The sequence below is a fragment of the Dasypus novemcinctus genome, chromosome 29 (genome assembly GCF_030445035.2).
Source record: "Dasypus novemcinctus isolate mDasNov1 chromosome 29, mDasNov1.1.hap2, whole genome shotgun sequence".
Taxonomy (NCBI): Eukaryota; Metazoa; Chordata; class Mammalia; order Cingulata; family Dasypodidae; genus Dasypus; species Dasypus novemcinctus.
In genome coordinates this window covers 13,724,421-13,740,802 of record NC_080701.1, presented here as the reverse complement: position 1 = coordinate 13,740,802, position 16,382 = coordinate 13,724,421, and the positions used below count along the sequence as shown (strand labels likewise).

The window sequence follows — 16,382 nt, the reverse complement described above, 5'->3', positions numbered from 1 at the left end:
AGCAGAGTGAAGTGACCTACCTTTTCTGGCAGACCCCATTTAAAGGGTTAAAAAATTTAAGATTACCTTTTACTTTGGAAACATTTAATATTTACACTCAATGAAGTTACTATTTTGAGTTTAGCAGTGATATCGTGAAAATAAATGCTAATCAGATTTCATTTTCTTAGTGGTCCTTTTTATTTCACAAATGGATGATTAAGGAATTATGCATCATAAACAAAAGAACCTAAGTGAACTATATTATAGGAGAACAGTCTATATTCTGAGTGCAGGCCTCATTCACATGTTGCTTCCTAATCTTTTTGTTGTACAGGATTCCAGATTTCCTATTCTTATAACATGATCGTTTATTTGTGAAGCACATCTTACTATTGCCTTATTTTTGTTGCTTTTCTTCATGACAAGATTTGTCTATATAAGAATATATGTGTTTTATGCAACCAACTGAATAAAGAAGTTGAAAGAAAAAAAGAAAATATAGGAAAACATCTTCAATATCTTGTGGCAGGTGATAGTTTCTTAAACCTTACACCCAAAGCACAAGCAACAAAGGAAAAAAACCAGATAAATCGGACCTTATCAAAATTAAATACTTTTGTACCTCAAAGGACTTTGTCAAAAAGGTGAAAAGGCAGCTGACTCAATGGGAGAAAATCTTTGGCAATCACATATCCGATAAGGGTTTATTATCCATGATATATAAAGAGATCATACAGCTCAACCATAAAAAGATAAACTACCCGATTAAAAAATGGGCAAAAGACTTGAAAAGACGGTCCAAGGAAGAAATACAAAAGGTGAAGAAACAGACGAAGAAATATTCAACATCACTAGCGGTTAGACAAATGCAAATCAAAAATATAATGAGATATCATTTCACACCTATTAGACTGGCCACCATTAAAAGTTGGAAAACTGTAAATGTCAGACAGGATATGGAGAGTTAGGAACACGTATTCACTGTTGGTGGGAATGCAGAATGGTACAGCCACTGTGGAGGACTGTGTGGCAGTTCCTGAGGAGGTTGAATATAGACTTGCCATGTGAGCCATCAATACCATTACTAGGTATATACCAGAAGAACTGAGAGCAGTGACATGAACAGACATCTGCACACTGATGTTCACAGTGGTGTTATTCACAATAGCCAAAAGCTGGAAACAACTCAGGTGTTCATCAACTAATGAATGGATAAACAAATTGTGGTGTATACACACAAGGGAATATTATGCAGCTGTAAGAAGAAATGAAGTCAGAAGCAATGACAACCTGGATGAACCTGGAGGACATTATGTTGAGTGAAGCCAGCCAGGCACAACAGGACAAATGCAGTATGACTGCCCTATTATGAACAAAATATATTATGTAAACTCATGGAATTAATAATTAGAATATAGGTCACCAGAAAATAGAATAAGGGTGGAGAATGGAAAGCTGATGGTTAATCTGTGCAGAATTGGTTAAAATGTTGTCTATCAATCTTTGGAAATGAATAAAAATGTTGAGAGCACATCATGGTGTTCGTGACTAGCAGAGCTATTATAAGGGTATGAAATGGTTGAAAGGTAAGCCTAGAAGGAAAGGTAAAAAATTTAACACTGGACTTTATAACATAGCGAAGACTCTTGGAAAATATGAATATGTGTTGATATTGCATTTGTAAAACTGTGTTTTTACAAAATATAAATACAAAGAAACTAGAGAGACAGAAATAGCACAGCAGCTATGTATGGCAGGGGAAGCATAGAGAGATTGAGAGGTGATGACTTTGGTTGGTTGGTTTTGTCTTTTACTATTGTTGTTATTGCTGCTTGAATAATGAAGATGCCCTAGGAATGATTGGAGTGATGAATGCACAACCATGCGATTGAACCAAATACCACTGATTGTACACTTTGGATGGATTTATGCTTTATTATTATATATCAATAATATTGATTTGTTTAAAAATCAGTTTAAAAAAGAGAGAGAGAATGAGAGAAACAGTACAACCTAAACTCTTTAGGCAGTGAAAGAAAAAGTGAAGTGAAAAGGAAGATCAGTAAAATATGGAAGATGTTTGACACAGTCTCAAAGCTCTCTACTGTGCATCTGTGTTAGTTTCCGAGAGCTGCTGTAACAAAGTACTACAAGCTGGTTGGCTTAAACAACAGAATTGTATTGTCTCCCAGTTCTGGAGGTGAGAAGTCTGAAATCAAGGTGTCAGCTGGGCCGTGCTCCTCTGAAACCTGCAAGGGAGATTCCCTCCTTGCCCCTTCTAGCTTCTGGCAGTGCTGTGGCAATCCTTGGCATTCCTTAGCTTGCAGTTGCAGCATTTCAGTCTCTGCCTTCATCACATGACCATCTTCTCTTGGATCTACCTGACCCTGTGTCCAAGTGTCCCTCTTCTCAGGAGGACACCAGTCTTACCTTAATCCAGTTTGGCTCCATCTTAACTAATCACTTCTTCAAAAATTTTTCCCAAATAAGATCACATCCACGGCACCAGGCATTAAGGCTTGATCACCCATTCTGGGGGACATAATTCAACCCTAACAATGTCTAATTTGGCCTCTAACTTCCTCCCCAGTTGCAACAGGCTCTAGTCAAGTGTACAAATGACTTCCTCCAGTTGATGGTGACAAGGACACAAAGACTGACCCTGCAAAGAACTTCAGGAAGCGAAATGTGGACCGGTTCACAGAGGGGAGAGCCACGTGCCTGCCTCGCTTATCACGAGCTGAGCAGAGCTGCTGCCATTCGAGGCTCCTAATGAGGGCGGTCAGGCCAGTTGGAGAAAGTGGCAGAGCCTCTGCTGGCGTTTAGCCACTACGATAAAAATGGAAAAGAAATGTTTGACTCAGATGTGATGTTTTGGGCCACCTAACTGCCTGGGGCTATAGCTCTCTTGATGTTACTCATGGTCAATTGGAAATTAAATGGCAAAATAAAATCGTAGAGTGAAACGAATTTGGCTCAACTGATAGAGCGTCTGCCTACCACATGGGAGGTCCAGGGTTCAAACCCAGGGCCTCCTGACCTGTGTGGTGAGCCAGCCCACACACAGTGCTGACGTGCTCAAGGAGTGCCCTGCCATATAGGGGTGTCCCCCGCATAGAGGAGCCCCACGCACAAGGAGTGTGCCCCGTATGGAGAGCCGCCCCACGTGAATAAAGTGCAGCCTGCCCAGGAGTGGCACTGCACACATGGAGAGCTGACACAGCAAGATGATGCAACAAAAAGAGACACAGATTCCCCATGCTGCTGGCTGCTAACAAGAATACAAGTGGACCCAGAAGAACACACAGAGAATGGACACAGAGAGCAGACAATGGGGGGGGGGGGTGAGGCAGGGGAGAGAAATAAATAAAAAATAAATCTTAAAAAAATAAAATAAAATAAAACCATAGAAAAGATCAGTTGTCCAGTTTCCCCATTTTCTGCGACTAAAAAAATAAAACAGATGCTCATCATCTCTCAGGGACCATCTCAGATTTTAGCACTAGAAATAATAGGCACATTTACCAGTGAGATTAAGCCAAAAAGGGAAATCACTGGATTCATAGTTTAAAAGAAGTGGACAAATCTGGGAAAGTATATGTCCCATTATGAAATATAGGGGACACATAAGCAAGATCCAAATTGTTTCTATTCTACTGTATATTCTAGACTCTCTAATCTACCAGCTCAGAGTGTCAGCTGTTGCCCCCAAGGTTGCCAGATAGCTTTAACAGCTCTAGGCCTCACATCCCCACACAGCAATATCTAGAAAATTTTTGATAGTGTGACCATATTATTTCTCTCCCACAGTAATGTATAAAATGAAGGCAACCCCAATCAAAAGCCTGAAAGAATTTTTTTGAGCCTAACAAATAAATTCTAAGTGTACTTAGGTGAGTGAATGTGAGAGAAAATCCAGGAAATTTTTATAAATGGAAAATGGAAAAATGCTTTTCCATTTCTGCAAAAAAGGAGGCTGGGATTTTTATTGGGATCGCATTGAATGTGTAAATCAGTTTGGGTACATCTTAATGATAGTCTTCTGATCCATGAACACAGAATGTCCCTCCATTTACTTAAGTCTTCTTCCGCTTCTTTCTCCGTTGTTTTTGTGAGAGAGTTGAGCCCTGCCTGCCTACTCCAACGTCATCTCCCCACCATATTCATTACTTTTAAGTGTGTTGTTCACACACAGTAAATCAGACTCAGGTTCAGATAATTTATCGGTTTGCGGAGAAAGAGGAAGTGAATGTTTCCTTATAGAACTGGCTTGTCTTATCAATAATTGATTTTTTTCCAAGGGTAACAAAAGGGAATTTAAAGTATCATGCAATTTAAAAGCAATGCTTTTTGGGGAGCGGATGTGGCGCAAGCGGTTGAGCACCTGCTTCCCACATGGGAAGTATTGGGTTCAGTTTCCGGTGCCTCCTACGAACAAAACAAACAAATGAAAAAAACACCTCAGGGGAGTCAAAGTGGTTCAGTGGTTGAACCCAGGCTTCCCACAACAAGGTCCCGGGTTCAATCCTGGCCCCAGTACTTAAAAAAAAAAAAAGGCCATCAACCAGTGGACAGCTCCAGATTCTACACATTCACCTGTCTATAATTACGGCATCCAATTCACTTTCCTGGCAGGAAAGTCTCCTGGTTTTCAGAGGCAGCTCTCCCCCGCCAGTGCGTCTTTGGGAGGAGATGAAAAGCCCCGCTTCCTAGGACTGCCACCAAGGGGCACGAGCTTGGCCCCCACTCTTCTCCTCGCCCAGACAGCCCCAGGTCTGTACTGGCGTGATCCGTTCTGGAGCTTCTCCAGCTCCAGCAAGCTCTCAGGTCAGCTTCCTCAGCTCTCGCCCGAATGCCTGGGGCTGGTCCTCTTGGGCTGAGTAGGGCACGGGCTGGACTGGCACAGTGCCTCCACTGCCCTCCCCAGCCCCCTGCCCTGAGGAGCCACTATTGCCTGAGGAAGCCTTGGAGACCCATGGCTGAGGAGGCTGCAGCACAGCCTCATCGACGTGCCCACAGCCCACACCCCCGGAAGCCCCCACCATCAGCTGAGGACAACCTTGTGACACACACCCCTGTCCCTCTCTGCCGGTAGCTTAAACTACCTTCGCATGTCCTAGAAGATGAGAACCAGCGTCGTGAACCCATCTGTGCCCTCCAGGGGAGCCTGGAAACACTTGGGGAGAGCTGCAAAAAAACCGAGTGAATTCCTTCTAGAGAAATGCCTGGGCTTCAGAGTTATTGTGATTGTGGCAGGATCAGTGTCCTCACAGCCTCCTGACGTTACATAGCAGTGCAAGCATTCACGCACCCATTTTCTCCTTGGACAGACAATTATTGAGCTAAGACAATAGGTCAGAAGCTATTTTAGGTGCTGGACATACAGCTGTAAACAAGACAGTCCAAATTCCTATCTTCACCAATTACATGCTCGTGGGGGAAACAGAGGTAAGGGAATAGAGCTGCCCTGTCCGATGAAGTAGCCACTAGCCACCTGTGGCTAGTTAAATGAAATTAATTTAAATTAAATAAGAAATGTAGTTGTTGGCTCACCTAGCACATTTCAAGGACTCAATAGCAACTACTGAATAGCCACAGGTGGCCAGTGGCTACTGCAGGAGAAAACACAGAATCATACATTCCCATCCTCACAGAACACTGGGCTCGCAGGATGTCAGAGGACAGGGCTGGGACAGAGGGCAACCGAGGGGGGGTCATTTTGGTGTGATCGTTGAGGAAGGCTTCTCTGGAGAGATGACATTTGAGCAAAGCCCTGAGTGATTATGCATGCAAACAAACATCAAGAAAACATCAAATAACCTTAGCAAGAAATGCCAAGAGCCTCTATGAAAACTCTACCTACTGATTTTAAAAGCCAAATAAAGGAACAGCTGATAGACCTAAAGTCTAGGAAAGGAAGAAGAAAACAAACAGGTGCCCAGGTGGATGCAGGGCTGAGCCAGAGGCTCCTTAGCACACCTGGCATGCCCTGGGCTGCCCTCTGAGGCTCTTCCTCACACAGCCCACCTCACACTCTGCCGTCTGGAGAGATCAAACGATTTGTCAGCCCCCACCCCACCCCCAGACTGTACTGTGGCCCTGTCGTGCCCTGTGCCTGAAGTGCCCACCCTATCCTCCTACTGGCTTTCTTTATACACTCTCCAGCTGGCAGGCATCAGCTTCGCAGAAGCTTCCCCTATTGGAGCAGGCTGAGTCAGAGTGCTAGTCCTCCCTAGGTGCTCCCCCGCTCCTGTCTCACCAGTCACACCCACCGTATTGAGATGACTGGGATCTGCATGCTTGCCCACAAGGAACTCGGCTTGTACCCCGAGTGCCCGGAAGATACAGAGCATTTTGTGCTGCCTCTTGTGTCTGCTCTTCCAGAAGTGCCTGTCTACTATCTAGTTAGTGTTAGAAGTTCCCTTTCCCCCGGGACAGAAAAGCCCCACTCCACCCCCTGATTTTCACATCACTTATACCTGGAAAACTGCACTAATAGGCAGTTTGACCAAAACTAAACAATATAAAACCAAAAACCCCATCATCAGGATTTTCCTGTGCGCCGTATAACCTGAAATTACCAAATGTTTCCAATAGATGGCACCATTGAGCCAGTAAGTTAAAATGTTGCTCTAGTGTATGTGTGAAAATAATAAATCAAAGGGGCAAAAGAATGAAATATGCTGATGAGTCTTGGTGGATGAAAACAGTATAAAATTCAACTTTATACAAATAATACATTGTCCCTATTGAGACCAGGACAAAGAGGGTCCAGGGCATCCTGACCCACACCTCTATGCTTACAGAGCTCCGGCAGGCGCCCTTTTCTACCTCTGTATGCTTCCTTATCTGGATGTTCAGCACTTCCTCTCAATTAACTATAATATGCCTTTGAGGAAATTAAAAATAATTCCCACTCAGAAATTTTAAGCCTGTCTTAACCTAACTAAATAACAGAACAGATTTGTGAACCAGAATATTTCATCACCTCCCAAATATTTGGTTATTTTTCTGAAAGTTTCAGGAATGCACATCCCTTCCTATTCTTTTTAAAATAAAGAATAAGCATTACTTTGGAGATAAATACATCAAAGAGTCTAGTCCAGTGCCCTTAAATATTAAAATTATCTAACTCTCTTTCCTTTGACTAAGGCACCAGGCAATCTTCCGATTATAATGTGGCTTTGCCAGTAGCTTTCCTATCAGTAAAGAATCAGAATTCCTAATGTTTATTATTCCCACATACAATAAGGGGTACACACGCAGTGACTTCACCAAGTAGTGCCCATAATGTCCAAGGAGATTGCCTCCCTGCTGTCACCCAGCTGATTTGGGGGCTTTTGTGTTAGAAATTTCTACAACTACAATAAGTGAACACCAACTCCGTGAGCCAAACTTTGTAAAATGATCTATGTGTGTTGTATCTAATCCCAGCAACACGTCTACATGCTACAAATTGCTTAAACGAGGCTCAGAATGCCCAAGTGATTTGTCCAAAGCCACACAGCTCGGAAGCGGCAGAGCTGTGGACCTGATTGACCATGACAGCTGACCTGCGGGGTCCAGATGTAGTTATGAAGGAAGCTGCGTGGTCACATCCCATCAGAACCAGCAGGAGGGGCAGGCACGACCAAGGGCCTGGTGGAAGTGATGATCTTGGTGGATACCCGCATGGAAAGGTGGAGATGACGAGGGTTCCCAGGCCTCCCCCGCTGCCAGAGCTTTGACCAGAATCTTGCAGCACTTCAATGTCCCCCATTCGTTTATTCATTCACGTGTTTGTTTATTCCACCAATATTTACTGAGTTACTGCCGTGTGCCAGGTTCTTTTCTGGGTGCTAGGGATGCAACAGTGAACAAAACAGACAAATCCCCTGCCCTTCCAGCACAGGAAACCATACATAACATAATAAACAAGTAAACTTTTTAGTATTTTGGAATGTGGAGTGTACTGTGGGGGGAGAAATGGAACATGCAAGAGGAAGCAGAACGGGGTCCTGCTCATTTAGGTGGATCAGTCATTTAAGGAATTGGAGCTGCTTGCCATGTGGGTCTGTGGGAGAAGAGCATCCTACTGTGCAAAGACCCCAGGAGAGGAGTGGTCTGGTGAGCTCCAGGTACAGAAAGGGCCCAGGAGCCTGGAGAAAGGCAGGGAGCGGGCGGACAGGAGAGAAATCAGAGAAGTACCTAAGGTCACGTCTACTGGGCATGGGACGCCACTGTAAGAGCTTTAGGACTCATGGGAAAAGGAGGAAAAGGGGGAAACCTGAAGTGATGGAGCCTTCTGAGTTGTAGAAAGTAAAAGCAACATTCTTTTCACCGCTTAACGTTTAGCTTTGTGAGATTTTATCTATCACACAAATAAAGGAATATTTTCTGTCCTCCTACCAAACCCATGTAAAGCTTTAATAAGCTGTGAGTCATGGCATTCACCTTTTTTTTCCCTATTTCACAAAGTTAACACCATCCTGAGAGGCTGGCATAAATATTGAGGGAAGTTTCTTTTCCTTCATCTCATTTTGCAAAGTTTAATACTTTGTAATGGGTACTAAATAAGTAATTAATGGATATGTGGCAATCTTCTCTGAGTGGTTAAAAAAATGTATATGCATGTTTATTTTGTAACAAACTAACAAGGATATTTATAATAGAGAAAAAACATTTGCTATGTGGCTGCCTATGCAGACCACTGGGTCGTATTACCTGCTAAGAGTTTCTATAGAATGAATGGTTGTGGGCTACAGAACCAGACAAACTTAGCAAGAAGATGTGAAATAGAGGAAAAAACAGGAAGCAAAGATAAAAGGAAATATAATGGTACACCTATCAATGTAGTAGTCTGCCAAAGGAGTGCTGATGTAAGGTACCTGAACTCTGTTAGCTTTTATAAAGGGTATTTATTTGGGGTAGAAGCTTACAGTTACAAGGCCCTGAAGAGTCCAGCTCAAGGTACCATAAGAGGTACCTGCTCACCAAAATCTGTTGCCACGTGTTGAAGCAAGATGGCGGGCAATGTCTGCGAGGGTTCAGCCTTTCTCCTTCCTCTTAAGGCTCTGTGGGCCCAGCTTCTTCCGATCTCAGCTGTAGGCTGGAGGGCTCGTTGGTTCAGCTGCTCTGGTCTCTTCATGAAGTCAGCTGTAAACTATCAGGCTAATAGCTCATGTCTCTTCCCTGAGTCGCATGATCCAAGCTGACAAGGTCTCTCCTCCGTGTCTCTGGAGCTCTCTCAGTTCCTCTGGGTGTCTACATCTGTGTGTCTCCTTGATTAAGTGTCCATTTATATAGCCCACAAAGGGGGCAGGGACTCAAACTTAACTGCTCTTATGAGGTGGTCAATTCAAAACCTTAATACTAACATACTTTAATCAAAGGTATCTCAGCTGAAATACAATCGAAGGTATCTCACCCAGAGGAATAGACCAGTTTACAAACATAATCTATATTATTTACGAATTTTGGGGGATTCATAAATAATATCAAACTGCCACAATTGACTAAAAACATAAATTTGATGTTAAAAAAAGTGGAAGTAAAACTGAACATAATAATACACAGGAAACTGGAAGGAAACAGAGGATAATGGGAAGTTTGCCGAGGTCCTGTAACCAAGAGAACTGACCTGTTTGTGGAATCCAAAGCAAAGGTAGAAATAGAAGCCCAAACACAATACAAATATAAACATGTGAAAGTTATAAATCAAGCTAACACCATTAAATATGATCTAGCCTACCCAGGCAAAGATAATACATAACAATCTGGAAGGCCAGATTTGCATTTAAAAGTCCCAGGCTCCTTGGAATTTTGTAATATTGGTGCAATGAGAATCAGCTCATAGAAGCAACCTGACTCAACACAGCCCACCCCTTCCACCACAAGCTCTTTTCTGTGTGAAAAAGGACCTCTGTGCGCAACACTCAGCCTAGACGTCCACTCCGTGTCCATAACCCCTGCATATAGTCACTCCTTTGCCACCCGCAGGCTAAAGGATGAGGGTGGCCTGAGGTTGAACCAAGACCAGAAGCCCCTCAAGACACTGGGGGAGCAGGGTGTTTGGGTAGGGAGTTCTAGGGTCCTAGGTCCTGGGAAATGTCTAGAAGAGGAGGCAGGTGTAGGCTCCTAGTGATCGTGTCCCCTTGGCCCAAGGATGCTTTGCCTCATGGAAACAGTGGGTGGGCAGATGTGATCTCATTAAGGCTCAGCTGCTCAGGAGTCCAGCAGGATGTGGGTCATCAGGTTCCTGTGTTGGAACCAGGATTAGTCTCCCTGGTGCCATGGGGTACTCCCACTCTCAGGCATGGGAAGAATTCAGTCCACCTGTTCAGCTTTTCCTCAGTTCTTTTGGAGCCAAGCAAATGTAGACCAATCTCCTCCTGGAGGTCGGGGAATCTCCGTAGAATCCTTCACATTCAGATACTTGCCAGGGGCTCTCCTACAGTGCTCTCCAGGGACCCGTCCCACTTTTAACAACTCTCCAGCTGGCACTCGCAAAGCCCTACTGACCCACCAGTCCTAGACATTCTTTTACTCAAGATGGATGAAAGGTGGAATTGAGAATGGAGGGGAAGTGAACATATTGGTTTGCTATTATCCTAGAATGCCTACTTTATTTTTAATTTTAAAAGCAATATATACCAATTCAATTTTTAAAAATACAGATATTATGAAAACTTGAATTTAAATTCAGTTATCTGAAGGATCCAGAGTCTAGGAATGAGCCTGGGATTTGAGGACGACGATACATCCCATACATCTACCTTTCCCTCCAAGGGGTCTGCTCAACCCACAGGAAACCCAGGCATCCTTGCCACGACACATCGTAGAGGCTGCACTCTCCACCTCGCTGTATTTCTGGCCCCAGCAGCATTGGGTACTCTAATGGTCCTCTGGATCAGCTTTCAGAAAGAGACATTCATGCTCCTTAACATAGTGTTGTTCCAAAACCTTCAGTCTTAGCGGAAAAGGGGGCAGAAAGAATATTTGAGGGAATAATGGCCCCAAATTTCCCAACTCTTACAAAAGACATAAATTTACATGCCCAAGAAGTGCAATGTATTCCAGATAGGAAATAAATTGTAGTAGACCTATTCTGAGACACATCAGAATGTCAAATGCCAAAGTTAAAGAGAGAATTCTGAAAGCAGCAAGAGAAAAGCAATTTGTCATATACAAGGGATCCTCAATAACAGTAAGTGCTGATCTGACATCAGAAACCATGGAGGTGAGAAGGCAGTGGTAAGATAAAGGTCCTGAAAGATAAAAGGTGCCAGCCAAAACTGTCCTTCAAAAATGAGGGATAGTTTAAATTACTCACAGAGAGTTTGTCGACAAAAGACCTGCCTTGCCAAAATTACTAAAGGGAATTGTGCAATTTCAAAGCAAAAGACAGGAGGGAGTGACTGGGAGTAGTGTGAAGAAAAGAAGATTCAAAGAATAGGTATGCTATTGAAGCTAATTTGGCATCTTTTCAAGTTAGCAGGTTATAGATGTAGGTTGTGCAATATAAACCCCATGGCAACCATAAAGAAAGTATTTTTAAAATTCACAGAAACTAGTATGAGAAAGGTAGTGGTTAGATACATCACAAAAGATCAACTACACAGAAAAGGAGGTTGCAATAAAGGAAAGGAGAGACCAAAAAGGAAAAAAAAAAAAGGAATGACATATCAAAACCAGTGGACAAAATGGCTGAAGTACTGCCTTTACAGTAATAACACTAAATGTTAATGGATTAAACTCCCCAATGAAAAGACATAGGTTAGGAGAATGGATTTAAAACTAAACAAAACAAAACAAAACATGATCCATCTGTGTGGTGTTTGCAGGAGACTCACCTTGGACCCAAAGTGAAAGGTTGGAAAAATATTCCAGGCCTTCACAGGTCATGGAAGTTTGTGCCATGGGTCACAGATCCTTATGTGAGGAACTCGTGGATGAGCCCAAGCTACACTGAGCCACATGAAGCTGGGACAGCAACATGTTGCAGAGCCACAGCAGTGCCTAAGGACTGTGGGAGGATGAGGGCCCAGAGAGCAGAGCACCTATCTCTGACCTGCCCTGATTATGCCGCATGGCCATGGGCTAAGCCACCTACCTCCTGCTGCAAGTGGCACTGGGTCTGGCCTGAGTTTGAGGCCATAGACTCAAGTCTTAAAGACCTGGTTACTAAAGTGGAAAAATTCATGGGCATGTTGGATATGACTCCTCCCACATCATCAGTCAAGGTCTACCCCACATTATGGCAAAGCCACTGAGATGAGGCATATCTAAAGCAAGATCAACAAACCTGAGGCCCTCATGAAAATGATCAGGAACAGCATGGCTTAAATGGAGGAGCAAGTCACAAAGGCAGAAGCTGAACTGGGTACTTTCCCCCATATGTTTAAAAAATTCTTGCAAACAGTTAATGTACCCTCCTTCTTTAACAAGTCGTCTTCCACGAGGCAACAGCAGACTGGATATGAACCACCCATCCTTTTTCTGACCAAAGTCCATTTTCCTAGTTGCAGTGAAAGACCGCAGATCTGAGTCTGTGAGACAAGTACTTTAAGAGGGCACCGAGTTTCTTATCTTGATATCTTGATAATATATGCATATGATTTTGGCACATGGATATTTCTAGCTTATTTTCTGCACTCTTTCACAGTGTCTTTGTGATTTCACACAGAATATATGATTTTTCTGTCTTGCAATTCTAATCTGAAAGCTGCTTGGTAGGAGATTGGAGAAACAAAATGAGTGAATTTATCTGTTAACTCTGACAGAACTGTTATTTTTATGGATGTTACAACCCAATTAACAGTATTGTCTTTTCAAGATATATGGATATTTATATAATCTTTAAAAACTACTGAACCATCAGAGCTTTGTTAATATTCAATAATAATAATTACTCAGTTTTCTTTTGCATGCTTTTAGTGCAATGACAAAGACCAACAAAGAAGGATGGTCCAACAATGAGCCTTTGATACTGATGACTATGCTTATAAGCCTCTGTGCCTGAAATATGAACTAGGCCTAGAGCTGCAGGATGCCTAAGAGTTACCTCCTGAGAGCCTCCATGTTGCTCAAATGTGGCCACTCTCTAAGCCAAACTCAGCATATGAATGCATTACCTTCCCCCTAGCATGGGTCAGGAGTCCTGGGGATAAGCCTCCCTGGCACCTAAGGATTACTACCAAGCACCAGCTGGTAATGTAACTAGAAAAAGACCTTGAATAAAAGGGTCAACTCAGACCAGCAGAATATCTCAGCCAACATGTAGGATCATGTGTTAAAAACTGCTATTTGACCTTGGAAAAAAGGGGGAAATGGCAAAGACAAATGAGTTTATATGGCTAAGAGTTTCCAAAAAAGAGTTGGGAGGTCATCAGAGAGGTTGCACTTATGCACACCTCAGCAGGACCCCAGAGACAGACAAAGTAGATACAACCCCAGGTACTGGTTCTCCTGAGGCCTATGGAGACCCACAGGTTCTATGGTCATGGCAGATGGCTCTGGAGTTCAGTGCCGTATCAGTTGGCCCTACTTTGGAATTTGTGTTCCTGAGTGTGATGGAGTTGGACTCAGATATGACCTTTCTACACATCTCTTCTATCACTTTTACTGAACCTGTGGTTGGCACTAGGATTGGTGTATACTCAGGAGACTTGAATCTCTGGACTGTCCATGTGCCAGCTGGACCCTGAGCCTCAGCAGACTTGCAATTCCTACCCTTGGTTCATTGGACTTACCCAGGCCAGTTAAAAGGGAGGTGAAGATGGTCAACCACCACACCAGGGAACTGAGAGTGCCTACAACTCCAAGTATCCACCACCCATGTGGAATCTAAAGCCCCTCTCAATATAGAGGTGGTGTGGACATCAACATCCCAGGGGCCACAGGATGGAGGAATAAAATATGGATTAGAGTGGACTTACTGATATTCTACTATGGAACTACTGTGACTAGTAATGGAAGAAATTGTAACATTGATGTGGAGAAGAGGCCACGGTAGTTGCTGGGGGCAGGGAGAGGGAAGAAGAGATGTGGTGTGGGGGCATTTTCGGGGCTTGGGGTTGTCCTGAATGATATTGCAGGGACAGATGCTGGACATATATATATCCTGCCATAACCCACTGGGTGGCCTGGGGGAGAGTGTAAACTACAATGTGGACGACTGTTATCCATGTGGTGCAGCAGTGCTCTGGGGTGTGTTCACCAAGTGCAATGAGTGTGCCACAGTGGTGGTGGGGGGTTGTTGATGTGGGAGGAGTGGGGTGAGGGGGGTGGGAGTATATGAGAACCTCTTATATTTTTTTAATTCAACATTTTTTAAAAAAAGCATTCTCATCTGAAAGTGCTCTGAATTTATAATATGGAGCATTTAGCACCTACTGTTGTCAATTCTAAGTTTAGTCATAGTTCCAAGAAAATGAGAAAGATTCAACTTGGCCCCTAATCTCACCAGGTTGCATTTTCATATATTGTGATCTCTTTTCCCATTTTTAATATTCTGCTTACACAAACAGGAGATATATTACTCTAACTCTTCAGGTTGTTCTGAAGGTCAACTGCACAGGGTACCACAAATAAAATATTTACCATTAGGTATGTTTTCTATTACTATGCTTCCTCCATAAGATCTCTTTTTCTTTCACAGGCCATTTTTTTCTTTTATCTTATTGAGTACATGAAATAAATAGTTTTGTGTGAGATGCTTTTCTACTGATTCTTCAGGGTAAGCCTTCCCTTCTTTTAAGCATTGGATCCATGCTGAGCTTTCTTCTTCTGTTTATCCCATCATTTATGAGTCCAGCATATTATCTTGCCTACTAGAAATGCAAATGTTTATTGAATGAAGACACAAATTAGTGCATACTGCTCAGCAATTTTTATAATGGAGTTAGAAAATGAAGATCAGCATGAGGCTGAAGTTTCATTAATTTTTCTGAAAAGTAGTTAAATCTCTATGTTTAAAGGATAATTTTTAAAATTAATTTTATTGATACATATTGATAAAACATATAATTCAGCCAAAGTATAGAACATATACTTTCATTAGATCTTTTCTCATCTTGCAAGTGAAATTTTGTTGATGACAATAATTCTATGCAATAAAAAATTTAAAAATTCAGATTAAATGTTCCAATAATGTTTTAAACTTGGTAGGATTTCAATTTAAAAATCATAAGTATGTACTAATTTTTAATGATACCTTTTAAATGTGAGTCTCATGGGCAATCTGTTATTCTAACAAGCTAAATTATCTCAAGCATTACAAATGCTTAAAATACCAAATGCATACTTTTTATTCCATTTTTCCAAGGTTAAAACATATTTATTTAGCAAGGAAACAAGTACATTATACTGAATAATTTTTGGATTGCCTTCACATAGCTGAGATTGTTGAAGCTCCCATTGTGATGCAGCTAATTTTAATATCTTTGTTGGCTTTACATTTCTTTGCCTCCCGGAAGATAGTGAAATGTCTATTTAGCTCTAAAACTACTCTAAGAACATTTCAATGGATCCTTCATGTTTTACTTTTAATTTGTTGCAATCTCTTTGATATAGAAAGAATGCCATATTCTTTTCTTATTCTACCTAACTGGTAGGGCCACAGCTTTTTTGAATTCTATATAACTGCCAGGGCTTTTGTCTGACTCTGGTCACAATTCCATAGTCAGATGAAAAATAACACAGAAAAGAAAGTACTTAAGACTTTTTGGAGAAGATAGCTTAAAAACAGTACCCTAAATAAGCACACTTTTTTAAATTAGAGAAGTTGTGCATTTACAGAACAATTATGCATAAAATACAGTATTTCCATACACTGTCCCACCATTAGCACCTTGCATTAGAGTAGAACATTTGCTAAAACTGACAGCCCTTTTTAATAATTGTACTATTTTTATAAAGAGTAGATACCTTTGTTTCACCTGAGGAAAGGTTATTAAAATAGTACTATTAAATATAATCCATAGTTTAAAATTGGTATTTTTCTCATATACCACTCTATTTTAATACCTTATATTAGTATCTTACATTTATTATAATTCATGAAAGAATATTCTTATACTTGTATCATTAACTATAGTCAATCTTCTACAATAGGGTTGTGCTATACAGAACTGTTTTATCTTTTAATTTTTATTCTAGTATCATATATGACCTAAAGTTTCCCCTTTTAACCACATTCAAACTATAATTCAGGGCTGTTAATTACCCTGACAATAGTGCTACCATCATCATCATCCATTTCCAAACCTTTATAATTCACCTAAGCAGAAATTCTGTACAAATTTAACATCAGCTCCCCCTTCTCTATGCTGAAACTATCCCTTGGTAATCTATATTCTAGATTCTAATTCTATGAGTTTGCTTATTATAATTAATTCATATCAGTGAGAGTATGCATACAT

At 41.8% G+C, this 16,382-nt stretch overlaps 1 pseudogene; it reads left to right on the top strand.

Moving 5' to 3' along the window:
* Positions 1-11,083: 11,083 nt before the first annotated feature.
* Positions 11,084-12,507, top strand: LOC101443353 (biogenesis of lysosome-related organelles complex 1 subunit 4-like; annotated as a pseudogene).
* Positions 12,508-16,382: the final 3,875 nt, after the last annotated feature.